Genomic DNA, 9,855 nt, shown 5'->3' on the forward strand with positions numbered 1-9,855 from the left:
GTTTATGAAAGCCATGGAAATGTCTTCTGCAAGTGACTGAGCGGCGATGTTACACCGCCCTGGGCGGGACAGCGGGAGCGGTGCTTGCCCTGACCGGGCGGGAGGACACGGACCAGAAGACCCATGAGACACGAGTGGCCACGAAGACGTTTGTCCATGACAACCGTCCATCTGTGTGCATCTCATCCCCAGTGTTGCATGCAGAGTCCACTGTGCTTAGTTGTTCTCAAGTGCCTGATGCATTTTTAAGGCTGGAGTAGGAAAATAATACATTTCCTAAATGTCTTTTGTTAAAACCCATATGGAATGTATTTTAGGGGGAATGGTCAACCTCTTGAGTGTTTGTGCCCTGGTTACCAGGAGAAAGAAATGTAAAGAAGGCCACACCAGAATAACATTGTGCCATTTTGTTCTGCTTTACTGTGTACATAGTGTATATAAAGGACAAAGGAGCATAACTGACATCTAGAGAGTTTGCAGACTAATAAACTTCTTTGTGTTAAAATTCCTAGAAAAGGGGCTGGGAAGGTGGCTCAGTGGTAGAGTGCTTGCTTTGCATGCATGAGGCCCTGGGTTCGATTCCTCAGCAACACATAAGCAGAAAAGACCAGAAGTGGCAGTTTGGCTCAAGTGGTAGAGCACTAACCTTGAGCTGAAGAGCTGAGGGACAGTGCTTATGTGTACCCATGTCAAGTATGATACTGGGTTGATAGAGATGGGAAGGTTTTTAAGCTATAATCTTCCTTTCAAAGTAGAGTTTTGTTAAGTGTGTGGGGGTGGGTAGCTTATCTGGCACTACTTGTGTGTATGATGGGAAACTTAAGTCCTTGTTGGAAGCATCTAGTCTTTCTAGATATCTAAATATTCATAACCTTGTAAAAATAGAGGGCTAGTATAATGCCTTTGAAGTCTTTTTGTAGTTGAATTGTGGAATGAATGGTTAATGTTTTGGAAACCATGCTGTTTACTGGGTGGCAGCAGGGGTGGGGCTGGGGGAGGAAATGTGCAAAGAGCAGGCACACCTGTTCTATTGGTTCCAGTTGTTTAGACTTTGTTCTATATACATATTTTAGTTAATATTGCTAAGTATTCAGGGATAATTGCTAATGTCAAAAGTAAGTAGAATAATACCTACATAAATGTCCTTTTTGTTCTCAGAAAAAAAACTGTCTTCTTGAAATGAACTTAATATGAAGTTCTTATCTTGGAGTTTGTACTTGGAATGATGGAGAGGAAGAAGAGGAGGAGAGTGAGAGAAGGGCTCTTTGCTTGTATCTCCACAGATAGAAGACAGATTTTAGTTAGAATCATAAGTCGATATGTGCATTTTTGGTACCATAGTTGCATTTGTGCTCGAAGTTCACTGTTTTACAACATCTAATCTTTATAGATGTCTGGAGGTGACAGACTATGGTAAAAAGTAGAACTAGTAGAGCAAGAAATGTATTCTTTATCTGACTTATATAACTGTAACCCTTTGTGCATTAGCTTTATAATGACAATAAAATTGAAGTAGAACTAGTGAACTTGCTTACTTGTAAGTATCTGTTATAATCAGCAGAAGATGCATCTCGGATGTAGAATTGTTCCACCTCTGGGCAATGGAGTCATGACTTATTTAGAAGGTGGAAGCAGAGGGGAGAAAGAGGAAGCTACAGGAAGAGATGTGTGTAGGTGTGCTCAGATTTACACCTTGATTAAATCCACTGATGTATGTGGTTCTGGCTGTACCATAGGGATATGTACACTTAATAGAACCATACTTTCTTGCTAATATTTTAAGAGTATATCACAGACCTACTAATGAGCTTAGAAACTGCTTAGTATATCTTGCTTTGTATCTCATTTTTATTTGAGCATAAAGGAAATGTAACACTGCCAATACATCTGTCTAGAAGGCTATTGCCATTTTTGTCTTCAGTGAAATTTTTATCCCCAAGAAGGATTGCAATATTTTCCCAAACAGATTGAGTTGGTATAGTTTATTCTTGGTTATCAAAATATTCATGTAGATTTGGGATTTTGAATTGGTGAATTCATAACATTTGGAAAAGCATGACACATTAAAGCAATTAATGACTGTACATGGAGGACCTAGACAGTCATGTCCAACTGAACTGCTTGTGGCTGTGATGACTTCATTATTGTTTCTTACATCTGCAATGCACATGTTAAATAAAGGTTATTTTAAAAAGCTAAACCTATTTGCATTTGTTCCTGCAGAGTCTCTCTCTTGGTATATACCCATATCTATTTAGTAAATTATTTGACTGAATTTAACTCAACAGGTTACATTAAGAGTTTGCCTCCAAGGAGGATTTGATTTGCCTCTGTTGGGGCCATTTTTTGCAAGATATATTAATGTGGGTCACTTTATTTGTTCAGTTTATGGCTTAATTGTCAAAGGGAAAGTACAACTTCTAATTATAGATCTTTGTGAGACCAAGTTTCACATGGAAACTATTTTTATTTTAATATAGGGCAAACAAGTTTCCCCTATAAGCAAACCCATGGATTTTTCCCTATTGACTAGGAATATTGCCACTTCAAAGTTCCAGCCTCATGAAATGTTATGGTTTGAATATAGTTCATCCTACCAACCTCATGCTGAGCCTTGATTCTCAATGCAATCATGTTGGGTGACTTTAAGAAATGACTAGGTCTTGAGGATGAATCAGTGTAGGACTATGGGACTGGATTGGGTTTTTTGGTACCAGTCCTGGGGGTTGAACTTGGGTTTTATACTTGGGCACTGTCCTTGGGCTTTTTTTTGCTCAAGGCTAGTGCTCTACCACTTGAGCCACAGCTCCACTTCCAGGGGTTTTGCTGGTTAATTGGAAAAAAGAGTCTCACAGACTTTCCTGCCTGAGCTGGCTTCAAACCATGATCCTCAGATCTCAACATCTTGAGTAGCTAGGATTACAGACATGAGCCATCAACACCTAGCTTGGAGTTTTTTATTTCAAATGTTTTGTTAATTGATTGATACACAGTCCAGGGCTTGATCTCAGGGCCTTGAGCATTTCTTTGACTTTTTCACTCAAGGCCAGTGTTCACCACTAGAGCCACAGCTTGTAACAGTGCTGTGTTTTACCTCTGCCTGTGCCTACATCCTCTACTTTATGTCATTAGTTGAAGCAACACTAGGCCTTCATCACGTCAAGAGGATACTTCTGCCCAACATTGGATTTGCCAGCCTCCAGAAGTGTAAGCCCAAATAAAACAGTTCTTTTTATAAATAACACAGTCTCAGGTATTGTAAAGCAATAAGGCAACTAAGACAAGGGAGCAGGGAAGTTGCATATTCAGCTCTGCTCTCTTTTTTTTTTTTTTGGGTCCGGTTGTGGGGCCTGAACTCTGGGCCTGGGCGCTGTCCCTCAGCTCTTCAGCTCAAGGCTAGTGCTCTACCACTTGAGCCACAGCGCCACTTCCGGCTTTTTTCTTATGTGGTGCTGAGGAATCGAACCCAGGGCCTTGAGCATGCAAGGCAAGCGCTCTAAAACTGAGCCACCTTCCCAGCACCCATGCTCTGCTCTCTTCTTAGCCCCCAAACTTACTCTCTGGCTCTCCTTCCACCCCACGCCCTTTATCCCATTGTCATAGCTCTAGAATTTAGCTATTTGACCTCTCAGTTTACTTTTTGTATTGCTTTATCTCCTTGGTTTTAGGGGGATGCCCTGAGAGGATTCTTCCCTGCCCCCCAGGAGCTCATTAATGCACTTTAAAATATGTTTGCTGTGTTTTATATAGCATTCGGGTGTTCTTCCAGGTGACTTGTTTGTTTGTTTGTTTGGTCTGGTCGTGGGGCCTGAACTCTGGGCCTGGGCGCTGTCCGTCAGCTCTTCAGCTCAAGGCTAGCACTCTACCACTTGAGCCACAGCACCACTTCCGTTTTTTTTCTTTTTTGCTTATGTGGTGCTGAGAAATCGAACCCATGGCCTCACTCATGCAAGGCAAGCGCTCTACCACTGAGCCACCTTCCCAGCCTCCAGGTGACTTTTGAAAACATCAAGTTAATCATAGTACTGGAAGAGGCTACTTTGGGGGTTTTTTGATTTATACTTTTATTATCCTTAAGTACTTGTTTCAAAAATAAAAATGGCAATTATATGGTATATATTTTTCTATAGCCTACTTTTTCACTTAATATAAGATTAATTCCTGTCATGTTAATAAATATAGGTCTATGATTCATTGACATCAGTTCTTTATTGATATCAATTAGTTGTACAAGGAGATTTCATTTTAACTATGGTATGTTTTATTTACTTTTAATTTTTTATTGTTATTATAAAGGTGATATATAGAATGGCTACAGTTCCACAAGTCAGGTTATAAGTACATTTCTTTTTGAACAATGTCGCCCCTGCCTTCCCATTCCTACCCACAACTTACAAGGTTTATTTTCAACATAACATCTAGTGAGTACCACTGCTGCATTTATTTACCCTCTATTTCTCCATTTCTGTGCCCCATAGCCCTCCCAAAGACAGATAAATGAAAAAATAAAATGGAGAAAAAAACCAAAACAATAGCTCCATTTCTTGGAGTTCATTTCAATAAATATTATATGATCAGAGATACATAGGCATGTGGCCTGTGTTCCTCCCCTAAAAGTATACTCCTTTGGTCTCACTGTGTGTATATAATTTGTATAATTTATAATTTGTATAATTTAATTTATAACTTGTATAATTTATCATGTTCCTGTGTATTTTAGATCTAGTTTCAACATATGAGAGAAAACATGACATTTATTTATCTAAGCTTGGCTTACCTCAATGATTTGTTCTAGGTACATCCATATGGTGTATTTTAATGGCTATATCTTCTTTCTTTGCACAATTTATTTCAACTGCTATTGTTACATTTTCATAATGCAATGCAAACAATCTATTTTTTCATTTTTTTATTGTGAAAATACTGTACAGAGGGGTTACAATTAAATGGGCAAGATAATGAGTACATTTCTTATCAAGCATTGTAACCTCCTCCTTTGTTTCCCCTCCCCATCCCTTCCCATCCTCCCCCCCCAACCTCCCCCACCAAACAATCTATTTTTGACCATGTTTTGTCTCTGTTTTCACTGTTACTAAAAATAATGCATGGTTATTCACCAGTGGCTTACACCTGCAATTCTAGCTACTGAAGGGGCTGAGATCTGGGGATCATGGTTTAAAGCCAGTCTGGGCAGGAAAGTCTGTGAAACTCCTACCTTTAATTATCTGGAAGTACAGCTGTGGCTCAATTGGTCGAGTCAAAAACTCAAGGACCATGCCTACGACCTGAGTTCAAGCCCCAGAGCTGGCATACACAAACTCATACATCACACGCACACACACACACACACACATAAATACAAAGTAATACATCTTCAATATGAAATTAAAACACTAAGCCAGGCGCTGGTGGCTCACGCCTGTAATCCTAGCTACTCAGGAGGCTGAGATCTGAGGATTGCGGTTCAAAGCCAGCCCGGGCAGGAGAGACCGTGAGACTCCTATCTCCAATAAACCACCAGAAAACCGGAAGTGGCGCTGTAGCTCAAGTGGTAGAGCGCTCGCCTTGAGCTGAAGAGCTGAGGGACAGTGCCCAGGCCCAGAGTTCAAGCCCCACGACCGACAAAAAAAAAAAAATTAAAACACTAAGCAAAGTGAAAAATTTCCACAATTCTCATTATTGTCACTTGAATTATTTCTACTAGGTCGATAATGGAAGTGATGAAGCAAGAATTAGAACTATAGCCGGGTGCCGGTGGCTCACGCCTGTAAGCCTAGCTATTGAGGAGGCTGAGATCTGAGGATTGCAGTTCAAAGCCAGCCCGGGCAAGGAAAGTCTGTGAGATCTTGTCTCCAATAAACAACCAGAAAACCGGAAGTGGTGTTGTGGCTCAAGTGGTAGAGTGCTCGCCTCGAGCTGAAGAGCTGAGGGACAGTGCCCAAGCCCAGAGTTCAAGCCCCATGACTGACAAAAAAAAAAAAAAAGAATTAGAACTAGAGGGCTGGGAAGGTGGCTCAGTGGTAGAGTGCTTGCCTTGCATGCATGAGGCCCTGGGTTCAATTCCTCAGCACCACATAAACAGAAAAAGCCAGAAGTGGCGCTATGCCTCAAGTGGTAGAGTGCTAGCCTTGAGCTGAAGAGCTGAGGGACAGCGCCCAGGCCCAGAGTTCAAGCCCCACAACTGACAAAATAATAATAATAATTAGAACTAGAATATGCAAGAAGAAAGACTATACTAATGGCTTATTCCCTTGACTTGGAGGTAGCCAGGGATTGAGAGCCAGAGTTCTTCACGGGATGGGCTGAAGATAAGTAGAGATAATCAGGAGTATATAACCAAATCAGACTCCAAAAGCCAGGGGACCACCAGGGTCAGGGACATCAGGCTTCAGGAGAGGCCCCAGCTCCAAAATTAAGAAATCAGCTCTACTTATGTCTGTCAACCCCAACTTCCACCTCACTAAGTTCTTTCTGCTCCTCTTACTGTTTTTTAAATTATCTTCAAATAAGCCATGCTCCCATGGCTCATCCTGTAATCCTAACTACTCAGGAGGCTGAAATCTGAGGACTGCAGTTTGAAGTCAGCCCTGGTAGGAAAGTCCATGAGACTCATATATCAAATTAACCACCAGAAAACCAGAAGTGGTCCCGTGGCTCAAAGTGGTAGCGCATTAGCCTTGAGCAAAAAAGCTCAGTGACAGCACCAAGGCCCTGAGTTCAAGTCCCACAACTGACTATATGTATATATAAAGGTTTAAATTTAACATGGCCATTTATATATACAATGCACCTATCTTTTTTCTTTTCTTTTCTTTTCTTTTTTTTTTTGTCCTTTGTGGGGCTTGAACTCTAAGCCTGGGTGCTGTCCCTGTGCTCTTCAGCTCAAAGCAAGCACTCTACTACTTGAGCCACAGCGCCACATTCAGTTTTCTGGTGGTTAATTGGAGATAATAATCTCATGGACTTTCCTGTCTGGTCTGGCTTTGAACCGTGATCCTCAGATCTCAGCCTCTCGAGTAGCTGGGATTACAGGTGTGAGCCACCGGCATCCAGCGTGCACCCATCTTTTATAACACATCATTTTTATTGTGTTGGAATGTGGCTTAGTGGTAAAGCACTTGTGTAGCAAGTGTAATATCTGTGTTAAATCCCCAGTGGAAAAAAAAAGACAAAAAAAAAAAAGCTAATCATTTTTATTATCTTTAAATAGTTTTACAAGCCAGTGCCAATGGCTCATGCCTGTCATCCAGGCAAGAAAATCCACGAGACTCTTACCTCCAATAAACTATAGCCAGAAGTGGAATTGTGGCTCAAGTAATAGAGCATAAGTCTTGAACACAAAAGATCAGAGACAGCATTCAGGCCCAGAGTTCAAGCCCCAGGACCCACAAAAAAAATTGTACAAAAGTGTTTCAATTTAATGTGTCAGTTTATGTATGCAATGCATTTTGATCAGTATCACCCCTTCTATCTGCCCCCATCTAAACCATACTACTTGTTTCCCAAAGCTTCCACTTCATGTATACGCATTGAATATTATCAGTGTTATTTGCCCACCATTTCTCTCTCCATTCATCCACCCCCTCCTCTGAAGTCCCGTCCTCTGAGACAAGTCATAATTCATTTTCCTGCTATTCATTTTGTTAAATTGTCAGTTAATTATTCCAGAGAGTAACAGTATGGAAACCCACTCCTACAAATACCATACTTCAGTTTGACTGTGTATATATGGTACTGTATGTATTTTCATATGTTCATATTTGATAGCTAACATCCACATGTGAGAGAAATTTTGCACCCCTTGTTTCTGTGAACCTAACTTCACTCAATATGATTTTTTTTTCCAGGCCCATTTACTTCTCTGAAAATGACAGTCTTTCTGATAGGCAGATATATAATAGATATATAGAGATATATATGGATACATTGTACACACACACACACACACACACACACACACACACACACAACACACAATCCATTCATCCATTGTAGGGCAATGAGGCTGTTTCCATAACTTTCTGTCCCTCTTTCTTTTAAATTTGTGGGGGCTGGGAAGTTGGCTCAGTGGTAGAGCTTGCCTTGCATGCATGAGGCCCTGGGTTCAATTCCTCAGCACTACATAAGCAGGAAAAAAAAGCCAGAAGTGGTGCTGTGGCTCAAGTGGTAGAGCGCTAGCCTTGAGCTGAAGAGCTGAGGGACAGCGCCCAGACCCAGAGTTCAGGTTCCATGACCAGCAAAAAAAAAAAAAAAAAGCTCAATTTTGTTTTGAGTCACCATTCCCCGCCCTTAATGTTTCATAGTGGCTTATCTCTGACTCTTAGGGGCTTGTCTCCATCTGAAGAAACACTGCCATAAAAAGGCCTTCACAGCTGGGTGCTGGTGGCTCACGCCTGTGATCCTAGCTACTCAGGAGGCTGAGATCTGAGGATCATGGTTCAAAGCCAGTCTGGGCAGGAAACTCCATGAGACTCTTATCTCCAATAAACCGCTAGAAAACTGGAAGTGTTGCTGTGGCTCAAGCGGTAGATCACTGGCCTTGAGTTGAAGAGTGGGGGGACAGTGCCCAAGCCCAGAGTTCAAGCCCCATGACCAACCAAAAAAAAAAAAAAAGCCTTCACATTTCCTTTTAAGCCAATGTGGTACATACTTATGATCCCAGTACTAGGAAGGTTGCAACAGGAGAATGGTGGTTTTGAGGCCAGCTTGAGCTACATAAGGAAATTTTGTCTCAAGAGCCTAAAGCAAGAGCAAGAGGAATAGTTCAAGTGGTATAGCACCTGCCTAGAAAACATAAGGCCTTGAGTTCAAACTATAGTACTTCAAAAACTAAAATAAGATAATCCCCAAACAAAGCATAATGAACACATCCTTCTAACTCCTTTCTCATGATATAGAGTTTGAGCCCATGGTTTTCTCCTGGGACAAAACTACAAAGGGGGTGATTGCCTCTTTTCTGGTTGCTTTAAGCTTCTAACTATAGGCTTTTCTGAGGATGGCTGCATTCCTTGGCTCCATGGACTCTGTGGGATAGAATCACTTCTCTATAATGCATTTACTCCTTATGATGGAGTTCCAGCAGCCATGCGGTAAGAGTCTCCACATCATGAAGGAGTCCAAACTCTTCCTTCCTCCCAATGAGTATGGAGCCCATCTGGGGCAAAAGAAGCCTCAACATGTAGGGTAGTTTCAAAGAAGCTGAGGAGAGTGGTGCATACCTGTAATCCTAGCTACTCACAAGGAAGAGATTGGGAGTATTGAGGTTCAAGGCCATCGTAGGTAAAACAAAATTCACAAAATATCAACTCAGGGCTGGGAAGGTGGCTCAGTGGTAGAGCACTTGCCTTGCATGCCTGAGGCCCTGGGTTCGATTCCTCAGCACCACATAAGCAAAAAAGAAAAAACCCGGAAGTGGCGCTGTGACTCAAGTGGTAGAGCGCTAGCCTTGAGCTGAAGAGCTGAGGGACAGCACTCAGGCCCAGAGTTCAGGCCCCACGACCGGACCCAAAAAACAAAAAAAAAAAAACAAAATTTCAACTCAAGCTATAAAAGCTAAGCATGGTAGTGTGTGGCAGTCATTCCAGCTATGTGGGAAGCAGGAGGATGGCAGTCTAGGCAGGCTATGACATAAACCTGAGACTGTATTTGAAAAATATCTAAAGCAAAAAGTCCTTCGGACATGGCTCAGGTAGGTAGAGCATGCACCTAGAAAATAAAAGGCACAGCCCAGCACTGGTGGCTCACGCCTGTAATCCTAGCTACTCAGGAGGCTGAGATCTGAGGATCGAGGTTCAAAGCCAGCCCGGGCAGGAAAGTCAGTGAGACTCTTATTTCCAATAAATCACTCAGAAAATT

The sequence above is a fragment of the Dipodomys spectabilis genome, unplaced genomic scaffold (assembly GCF_019054845.1).
Source record: "Dipodomys spectabilis isolate Male_0828 unplaced genomic scaffold, ASM1905484v1 ptg000097l, whole genome shotgun sequence".
NCBI lineage: Eukaryota > Metazoa > Chordata > Mammalia > Rodentia > Heteromyidae > Dipodomys > Dipodomys spectabilis.